The following is a 10,620-nucleotide window of genomic DNA, read 5'->3' on the forward strand; positions in this document are numbered from 1 at the left end:
TGGAAGATTTGGGACTTTGTTACCCACAGGGCTCGCATAACCTACTAGCCCACTCGCATCGGCGAGGACATTTTATTGAGGAAGTGTACTATTTGCATGGTACTAGAACTTGCTGGCAAGCATGGGGAGGTTTGAAACTTTTGACATTTAGTGCAAACACACTTTGTTTGCATTAAATGGCAAATAAAAGTTCAGTGTGCATGACTGGCCCCTCAGTGGCAACATTATGCAAAATATGACGTGTGTTTATGGTGACAGCACCATTTTGCAGAAAACACTGGTAAATGTTGTGTCTCCAGTCAGCATTGGGCGAGTGCATTTCTCTTAGATCTATGCTAACAAAGGAACTCACCCTACAGGTCAGGGTCGTCATTCGGGGGTTGCACCTGCAAACCCAGAGTTCTCCCTTGCTACCACTAAAAATATATATTGTCTTTTTATTGTTTTTTTAAATTGAGTCTCCTGGGCTATGGCCATGAGGCTCTTTGTTTCTGGAGTGGCTGGCTTTCTTGTTCGGGCCACTTAAAAAAAAAATATATTTTTTTTAAAGTAACACTGAGCAGTGACCCTAAATAATAAGAAATAATAGGAATAACAAATCATTTGTCTTTCTGGAATTCTAAACAATAACTGCAAGACTCATTAAAGGTTTATTTCAGGCACACTTTAGGGGTGCGGGGTGGGCGAGGGAGTGAGTCACTGATTTAGTCTGTTCTTAAACACCTCAAATTCACAATGCAGACAAAAACTTCCAAAAAGCATTTAGAGTAGAATAAGCATCCATTTCGGCCTATGTATGTAGTTTGCTTTTCGCAAGTTGCACTTATAGCATGGTTTTTTCTGCCGTTGTCTCTGTTACGATCGCCACAAGACATTCCATCTCTGTGTCCTTGTGCCTAATAGCTTGTGTACAGTGTAGAAATGTTTGACCAAAGCACATAAAGTGACCCTTGATTTCATTGTGCCACAATTAATGCTTTGTTGTAATGTTTCCATCTTTCCTATCTCCATGGCATGCTGTTCAGGATGTTTGTTTGCATGTATGAGGTAACGAGTGCCCAGAGTACGGTATGCCATGCGAGTACGCTGCTTTCCCTGCGCTAGTCTAAATTCTTTAACACACAGTTATGAACCCTCCAATGATATGCATTATGCCAACCTCTTAAGGTTGAAAAGTAGATCCACGCAGGCTTGACATGTGTTCAACTTTGCACCAGACCTGCAGATGAACTGGCCTGATGTTAAATCTCAGTTACCATTGTAATGATATCCACTACAGAGTAGATAGCGCACTGAGTTTTTTGGAGGGGGGGGTGTTTTCTGCGGGTCCTTGCGTTTTTGGGCCCTATACATCCCTTAAGGATTTTTTTGGTAACTGAGCAATATGCCTGGGAGTGGACTAGTGGCAGCAGAAGGTTTTTCCATGTGTTTTTATTCACTTTCACTGAGCCATTACATACGTGGCTCATGACCATGGCTAGCATCAGTCATGGCCGTGCCACAAAGTCTTTTACCATTATGTCTGTTGGTCTTCCCCTTGCTCTTTGTGGACCGGGGAGTCCTTATTTGGGAATGCATTCTCCCGTGAAAGCCAGTGTTTTTCGCAGGAATAATGCATGTCACATGGGCGAGTACCCAGGAAGTGGCATGGGACTGTCTAGTCCCAATCCAGACTATTGGTGCCAGAATGTCTGGGGAGCCGGTGTACGCGAGAGACACAGCAGTTCCTGATTGGACTACAGTTGGCGGGCAGATCTCATTGGCCAGCCGGGTACAAACCTGCCCTGGACTTTTAGGATAGGAGGAGCAGCTCTGGATGCAGACCCGCAGATCACCCACTGGTCCGAAATGACTTATACACAGAGCCAAGTGTCCTGAGAAGCAAAGCAGATACCAGGACGATAAGGTTTGGCACCCTGAGCCCTCTGTTGTCACTTGGAGCCCTACTTTGTGCTAGATCTCCGAAGAACTGCAAAGGTGCTCCAACCCTTTTGAGTCGTGGGACCAACCAATGTCGATGCCTCCTTGGTGCCCTGCAAATGAGCCTTCTCGAAAGTTTCCCTGGGTCCTCACGTGGACTGACCAGCCTGTACCATGGCACCCGTGCTGGAGTGTTGTTACATTAAGTTTCGGCTTGAGCTTTGGGAGAACTCTAGTTAGCACTGCAAAGCCTCTTCTTGCCAAATCTCGTCATCCCTACAGTTTTGGACCACAATAGAAGAACGTGCGTCACTATGTACAACTTGTGCGCCAGTGGCGGTCGCTGCTTGCGAATTTCCTGCCTTTCTTCAAGTGTCCTGAGACCAACTGCATCAGTGATGTCTTTGTCCTGCATTCGTGACAGGAGGTTCAGCTATAGACTTAAATCCAACCCGAATCCACACCCATAACGCCTGCACTTTCAAACGTAACCAAGGAGGGAGATTTTGTAGTCCAGGAAACCACCTTCAAACATGGCAAGTTTGGATCCGTAGTGAGCTAAGGGCGGTGAGTAATCAAACCCCTTACTGTTGGGCCCTAGTTCATCCATCCCGTTTTTACGCACAAAGGATCCCTTGTGGTCCCTGTCTTGACTTTAAGTGACTCTTGCTTCCTATAGTCGTTCGAAAGTTGGGGACAGCTTTGTTATCTGTAGCAGACTCAACTCCGATTCTTGCAATCGAATTCCTCACACTCCAGTGTCCTCTTCTAACTGTTCCTTCCCATTGAGGTTTGTCCTTTGTGGGCTTTATGCATCAACAAGTGTTTTACGCGCGAACATAACATGGAGTATACGGCTCCAATCTATGTAGAGCTGGACTACTTAAGTTAGGGATATCAATTTCTGGGGTTGGTTATTGTGTTAAAGTTAGCTTGTTTTCCGTCTTCACAGGTTTGTGCGGGAACCTGCACTTTACCGCATTGACTGAAAAGTGACTGTACATATATTTTACATAGTGTGTGTTTTAGTAGTATTACTGTGATCTTCATTATTCACTGGTGTTTGTTCAGGGCATAATTAATTGTGTATTTTTAATATACTACTGTCTAAGAGTAATTCTTGTCATCCTATTGTGTGCGCTCATCCAAGATCTCAGATCACCCCCACTACTCCTCAGACTTAGCCTTCACTGTTCTCCAAGCTACCTTGAATTGTCCTAGCTCCCAGTTTCACTAAACAAGGGTGGCCTCCTGAACATCTGTTCACCAGAGCAGAGTTCAGAAATCCATTCTAACAATGTCAGTCTATAAAGGCTGACTTGACCCTAAGGTGAGACATTACTACAACATCCAACACTCGGCTCCCACTTGCTTCTTTCGAGTAAACTTGGAAAACAATTGTAACCTCAAATTCTCCAAAGTCACTGATTTGATTAATTAACCTGATCAGATGGTGGCCACAATATTCTTGAAACTTGCTACATGTGTAGTGCGAGTTTCTTTTGAGAGCATGTGAAGTAGCTTACCATGGAGCACTTCTCAAGAATGATACGGGTGACATTGCTAGCAGACCAGATGGACAAACACAAAAACATCCTGAAATTAAACCAAAGGATTTACAGCTGCAAAACCTTGCTTTGCACATGCTTCCTTAAAAGAAGGAATTGACTTCTATTCACTTAAAGGTAATGGGCACAGAGCAACGGAAGATGACAGTACTCCACCCACAGTGGGAGTAGGAAGGGGGAGAGGGCGAGAGGATAATCATTAGCAATTTGGCCCACAGGACTAGCTGGGCTGTGCAGCCAAGCTGGTGGCAGTATAAAACAGTAAATGAGGAGTCAACCAAAAGGGCAGTATGACTGACTACTACATTCCCCATCTACGACCCAAAAATTAACCTCCCATCTTATGACCCAGGTTATGCAGACTAGATTGCAACAACAAGAAAGGAGAGGAGGCCATATTTCAATGAGGAGATTCAGTTAGCGACGTTACAAAATGAAGCTTATACACTTCCAGAAAGTAACTTGTTTTATATGCAGTGTGTGCTAGGCAGGCCAGGGAGGAGACTGCAGATAGCCAAGATGCAAAACTAAACTGAGGATTTCACTTTCACGTCTTAAATTAAATGGCCTCAATGACACTGCCAAGCAATGGCAATTTTTTTGTTGGGAGAAATAAATAAATATAACTTCATGGAGGTTATGAGACCTGTAAAAAAAACTAGAATTTAAAGGCTGGCAATGTCAACTACTAATAGCACCACTTTCTTTTGTTTTACATCTCTTTCCTCTTGTATCGCCCCATTATCAGTGTTTTGAGTAAATAGTAAAACCTATAAATCAATTACAAATTAAAGTGCGATGCACAACAGGTTCCTGAGCCTCATAGCACTCTCCACCGAAAACATCTAAACCTAAAATCTTACGACGAATTTATTAAGGTTCTCAAAAACTAAAAACTCAAAATGGTGTACAAAATCTTCCTTAACCAGTTATAAGGCTATAATGTAAATAATGTTTTGTTCAACAACAAATTAAATGAAAAACCCTATCGAAAGTTAACATTACACTTGGCAATGCCATTATAGTTGAATTGGAAAAAACATTGTACTATAACAACAAATCTGCGAGGTCCTATAAAAACAGGTTCAGAAGACCTTTTAAAGGCGACTCATTTTTTAGAACAAGAGTTCACAGTGGCTGCATGAAAAAGCAATTGTACTATGCTCGAGACCAGATGGGTTGCACTTGCCTACCAAAGGAAGGGGATGGCAACGAGAAGGCCACTAAAGGAGCAGCTGAAGGCACCAGGGTTTACTTCAATAAAATTACATTTTCTTTAGGGGCGTCCGTGATTTGGGGGGGAAATGCATGAGGTCAAGGAATATTGTACAAGAGGGCCAATTGGGTTCTCCACTCCTATTAAGATGTCACCAATGTGCTTACTGGTTGCAAGACATTTGAGAGTTATTCTTGCTGAGCAGTGGAGCATGCTCAGCTCCACCAAGAGTTTAAGAACGTACAATGCCAAGACAGTGATTTCATGGACTCCTCCTACATCAGGCCTTAAAATAAAGGGACCCGGGGGGTTCATTTGCCTGGCAAAGATGGCAGATGGTCCAGGGACTCAGTGGCTGGCAGCTGCCAGTCCTACACGTTCAACATCGGCAAAGGCTTAAAGGTTCGAGGCAACTCAACTATGAAACTAAATGAACTCCCTTTGGCCACCGTTTGGTTTCTGCTTAAACGGTAGACGTTCAATTGAAAGGTTTTGCGTGCTTTGATTTTTCTTGACAGGATCAAATGTAAACTATTTTGGTAAGCCGCCTACAGACATCTCTAACACGACGTTGGGCTTGGGAAGAAGAGGCTTTCTTATTAGCCAATGATCAAGATCTGGTTTCTAGAAATAGAAAACTAACCGATAAGAAAACGCCACTTCCCAAGAGCATGACGTCGCACTCGATACAGTGTACCTATGCTGCAATTTCCTGGACCACTTACAGTTTCTCGAAATCACATACAATCAGACATACAAACCTGCCTCATCCCGTGAAAGTGGCCTTAATCAAGCTAATTCCAAAAAGAAAAATGTGCGATTAATTGGCCTAAAGCCAGACCAATCACAATACTGAATGTAGACATAACATTCATTGACAAGCTACATTAGGAATTGAACTAAGAACGACGAGCTGCTGTCACTAAGAATATGTAAATGAGAGTAGACTACGACATAAAATGTGGGAAACTGCTTTAGGACCATGGGGGCGCGGTTAGATGGGAGAGGGTTCAAGTGGGACAGGGAGTGATGTTTCACCGGTGTAGGGAGTGGTTAAACGACTTTCTGCAGATTGAGGGGTATGTGTTATTCCACGTGATATTTGGGAGGGGGGGTGATAAAGGTTGATCCTATAGAAAGGGGTACACAAGGTAATTTTACGCAGAGGCGGGCATGAAGTGGTGTTCTACTTAGACCGAAGGGGTATTGATTTGGAAGGAAAGATGAGCAAAGGGTATTCCAGAGGGACGAGAAAAGAGGGAGGAGTGCCATTGGGAAGGAGGTTGCAGCAAGGGGCGTGCCACGGAAAGAATGACACTAGCAAGTGGAGAGAGGAAGGGGGCAGCATGGGGCATTTTACTTATGGGCATCCGTGTTTCAATTACAGGGGTGGGACAGCAATTGTATCGACACCGCGGAGCAGTGCCAGTCCACTTAGAGGGTAGTAAATGATGGGTTCCCCTATTGGTGTTATAGGGAGATTGTGGCATTCCAAGGAATGGGGAAGAAGCATTATACGGTCTCAGTGGATGGCCATTCCTTACGCACAGGAAGAGCGGGCGGGCATTGGGTCTGGAGGTAGGGTATATATGTTGTCTGGAGGAGGACATGACATCTGTGGGGCATGATGACATATGCATGCACGATGGCATCAATGTAGGTGGGGGGAATTGCAATATACCAAAATTGGAATTATTTCTAGAGGGCAGGCATATGGGGGGGGGGAGGGAGGGCACGATTTATTTCCCCAACCCCTGTCACTCACCTCTGGCCGTGGATGCTACTGAACGGGTGAGGGCGACCTCCTGGGGGAGACAGCGACCCGTCGCAGCGTGTGCTGCGGGCACTAGCTTTACCCGAGTCCAGTTTCGCAGTTTCTACGCTACCCTCGGTGTTCCGCCGCTTCGATAGCCCTGTTACCCCCCGACGCTCCGTTGCCTGCTCCTCCCCCTCACATAATCTGCAGAGCCCAGATTGAGAGACAAGCAGCGGAGGGGGCGGTGTCGTGCTCGCCCACAGCTCTGGTGGATGCGGCGTGCGCGTCCTCACCAGACCAGGGAACGCAATCGCCGGAGGCTATGTTCTGCGCACGCGCGCATCTATGATTCGGCGTTTAAACTAGGGAAGTAGTTGAGGGCTTTAAAAATTAGTAGTACGCAGTGGACTGCTCAAAATGTGCACGTCTTAGCCGAACCTTCCACCCTCCTTCTTTAATTCTTCAGAATCTTTTTCCCAGCATACTAAACCACCGAATCGATTTGCATGGCCGCCCGGATTCCAAGCAATTCATTCAATAGCTGGGCATCGTCTATTGTCTTTGTCCAACTTCTATTTCTAAATGACATCTGCTTCGGGTTCTTATCCGTTTTTGTCCTATGTCTATTTCCAGGCTGGTGAAGTCATTACACTACCTATTCCACCCAATCAGATGACCTTCCTTTTTTTTTTGTTGCAAGCACTGAATGATGTAATTGAGCTGGTCTCACTTTCATTTGTACACGATTTTTGGAGGCGGAGCATATTACTTGTTTAGATGTTGGTTACAAAACGCTGTATACGTTCCCTGGTGGTCTAGTGGTTAGGATTCGGCGCTCTCACCGCCGCGGCCCGGGTTCGATTCCCGGTCAGGGAAAGTGATTTTTTGCATTTGAAGAGCTGAATTATTATTATTTATTAAATAACGAAATATTTTTTTTCAGTAATGGCGACCGCTATGGTTAAAGGATATATACATTTTCCTTTGACCACTATCACTGTTATTCTAGATATTCTTGTGTAGCGAAAAAAAAGGGCAGCGAAATTGTGTAAAATATATTGAAATTAATCATAGCATGTGTTAAGTCCCTGGTGGCCGGGGATCAGGGAGAGGTAGGCCCGCGTGGGTGGGCCTCGCTGCGCAGCTCCTGCTGGAGCAAGAAACACACGGACACCTTCATGTAGCTGCCTTGCCCCAGAACTGCCTCTGCGGCGCAGAGCCCGCCTCTGCGCCGCGGAGGCAGTTCTGGGGCAAGGCAGCTACATGAAGGTGTCCGTGTGTTTCTTTATTGAACGCCTTGCGTCACTGCGTAGCGGGATGCAAGGGGGATATAACATTCCTCTTTTATTATAACTGAACAACAAACAAATATCCATTTCTCAGCCAACGGGCTAACCCCTTCTTATCAAGTCTCTAATGGGGATCCTCTACCACTTATAGTCTCTAAGTCTGGTTGGAGGCCGGGTGGCGGTTCTTAACCCATATCTTCCACCCCTGGGTATGGCCCCCTGTGTCACCTCGGGTTGCCCACCTTCATTGTCCTGCTCACCCGGTTCTGGTTCACCGCAGGGTTCCTCAGCTCCTTCGTCCATGCTTTCTCCGTCGTGTGGGCTTTCCTGTCCCTCAGCGGATCCTCTCTCGACGGATTATCTTCTTCTTCTGGGGGGCACTCGCCGTCTGTCCACAAGTTCCTTGGCACTGCCTTGAACCATGACGCATTTCTTGTCACTTGTCTTTGCCCCCTTTTTTCCGTTATCATGGTGCCCTGCCATCTACTGATTGTCCACAGGGCTGTGTCGTAGCGGGTGTCTAGTTTGGATTTGGAAGAGTTCCTCACCATGACCACTTGATCACCAAATCGGTGATCGGACTGCTTGGCGCGCCTTTTGTTGCTCATGTGGGCGTTGGCTCCTGTCCGCCTTGGCTTGGTGCGCTCGTGGTTGAACGTGTCTGGGCTCCAGCTCGGGTGATGTGATATGGAGGAGTTGATGAGTGTGCCGTACATCAGGTCTGCCGGCGGTATCCCTGTCGTGCTGTGGGGTGTGACCCTGTAATTCCGTAGGAATCGGTAAAAGTCCACCTGTCATGGGCTGGCATTGACGCGCGACAGGCGCAGTACATTGTTAATTGTCCGCATGAAACGTTCCACATCGCCGTTTGCCTGCGGCCATCTCGGCATGATGTGGTGATATCGTATGTTGAGTTCCTTAAGGTATTTTTTGAACTCTTCCCCCGTGAAGGGTGGTCCATTGTCGCTCCTGATTCTTCTTGGTAGTCCATGCATCGTGAACATTTTCTCGATCGCAGGTATGACGACGTCTGCTGCCGTGGAGTTGACGATCTCGACCTCCGGGTACCTGGAGTGGTCGTCAATTGCCACCAGTAGGTGTGTGCCTTCCTTTATTTTACTAAAGTCTATGCTTATGGCGTCCCACCTGGTGGACCCTTACACAGCCGCCTGGATGGGCTCCGGATTGGGCGGAGGCCCTGTTATTTGGCATGGGAGGCATGTGCTGACCAGCCTTTCAACTTTTCCGTCAATCTGGGGGAACCACACCCAGTACCTTATGCGGGCTTTGGTCCGTACCACCCACCTGGTGGCCCTCGTGTGCCAAGGCCACAATCTTGTCCTGCAGGTTCAGGGGGATTATGATTCAGGTTCCTCGTAGGATTAGTCCTTCTTCCGTGATGAAGAGGTCCTACCGGACCGCGAAAATCCCAGTGAGGAATTCTTTGGCTTCTGCTGTTTTGTTGTGGATGTAGCGCAGGAACGACCTCCATTCCCCTGAGATGATCGTGTCCTTTATCCAATCGCAGCATGGGTCTCTTTGCGTGGCCTCTCTTATGTCCTCGAGGCATCATAGTGTGTACAACCTGGCAGATATGCTCTTCTGTCTCTTCTGCTACGTGGATCTCCTTTGGTGTTACCGCTCTCGGGTGTCTTGAGAGGAAGTCTGCCGGGTTGCCGCTGCCAGGTTGGTACGCCAGCTCGAAGTCATATTGCTGGAGGAGCAGTAACTTCTTGGCAATCCGGGCAGGGGGGGTAAGATGATGTGCCCGTGAAGATGGGGATCAGCGGTTTGTGATCTGTGTACGTTTTAAATTTCCGACCGTACAGATATAGGTGGAAGTGGCGGCAACCCCATAGTATGGCTATCGCCTCTTTTTCGATATGGGAATATCGCTGCTCCGTCAGTGTTAATGCCCTGGAGGCATAGGCAATCGGCATTTTCTCTCCCGTATTTGTCACCTGTATGAGAATGGCCCCTAGGCCCACGGGGCTGGGGTCCATGTACAGTTCAGTGGGAAGTGCTGGGTCGTAATAGGCCATCGTGGTATCAGCTGACAGTGATGTTTGATGTGTTCAAACGCCTCTTGGCAGGCGGGTCCCCACTCCCACTTCGTGTTGGCCTTTGTGAGTTCTCGCAGAGGTTCCGAGAGCATGGCCAGATTCGTGATAAAACTCCCACAGTAGGTGGCCATACCCAAGAAACTGCGCACCTCCGTTGGTGTGGTGGGGGGTGTTGCAGCTTGGATATCAGCCACTTTTTGGGTGTCCGCTGAGATGCCTGTGCCATTGAACGTGTACCCAAAAAATTAGATTTCATCTTTCCGGAATTCACATTTTTCTTTGTGTATTGTCAGGCCTGCGCTTTCCAACCTGTTGAGTAGCATACCAACCTTCTCATGTGTTCCTCTTTGTTGCTGGCATGGATCAGAATGTCGTCACTGACATTTAAGACTCCCGGTATGTCTCGGATCACCTCCTGTTTTGTTTGCTGGAAGACCTTGGCGGCTGAGGAGATTACAAAACACAGGCGCTTGTACTTGCGTAGACCAATGTAAATTGAAAATGTCGTTATGTACCGGGAGTCCCGGTGCAGCTTCAGCTGGTGATAACCGGCGTTCAGGTCGACCTTAGAGAATATCTTGGACCCGGTGAGGTCTGCCACTATTCCATCCAGGGTCCGGGTTATGTGGCGCTCCCGATTGATTGCTTCGTTGGGTAGGCGCATGCCTATGCATATTCTGACCTTCCCAGATTGTTTTGGCTTTTTTGTGATGACCATGGGAGAGACCCATGCGTGGGCCCTGTCACTTCCTCGATGATGCCCGCTTTCTCCAGTGCCCTTAGTTCCTTTTCCACATGGTTGCGGATG

General features: G+C 47.1%; 1 protein-coding gene and 1 non-coding gene across 3 annotated transcripts in view; one reads left to right on the top strand and one right to left on the bottom strand.

Annotated features, from left to right (window-relative positions):
- The window catches only part of DNAJC5 (DnaJ heat shock protein family (Hsp40) member C5), a 427,552-nt gene extending 420,781 nt beyond the window's left edge, over positions 1–6,771 (bottom strand). For both annotated transcript variants that reach the window (XM_069650857.1, XM_069650859.1), the window contains exon 1: positions 6,470–6,771. The gene's annotated coding sequence lies outside the window, so the exon portion shown is untranslated. The remainder of the gene's footprint in view (positions 1–6,469) is intronic.
- Positions 6,772–7,264: 493 nt separating this feature from the next.
- TRNAE-CUC (transfer RNA glutamic acid (anticodon CUC)) lies at positions 7,265–7,336 on the top strand. Its single transcript has one exon. It is a non-coding gene; the product is annotated as a tRNA-Glu (tRNA).
- Positions 7,337–10,620: the final 3,284 nt, after the last annotated feature.

Source organism: Ambystoma mexicanum, chromosome 3p (assembly GCF_040938575.1).
Source record: "Ambystoma mexicanum isolate Mex_15411 chromosome 3p, UKY_AmexF1_1, whole genome shotgun sequence".
Lineage (NCBI taxonomy): Eukaryota > Metazoa > Chordata > Amphibia > Caudata > Ambystomatidae > Ambystoma > Ambystoma mexicanum.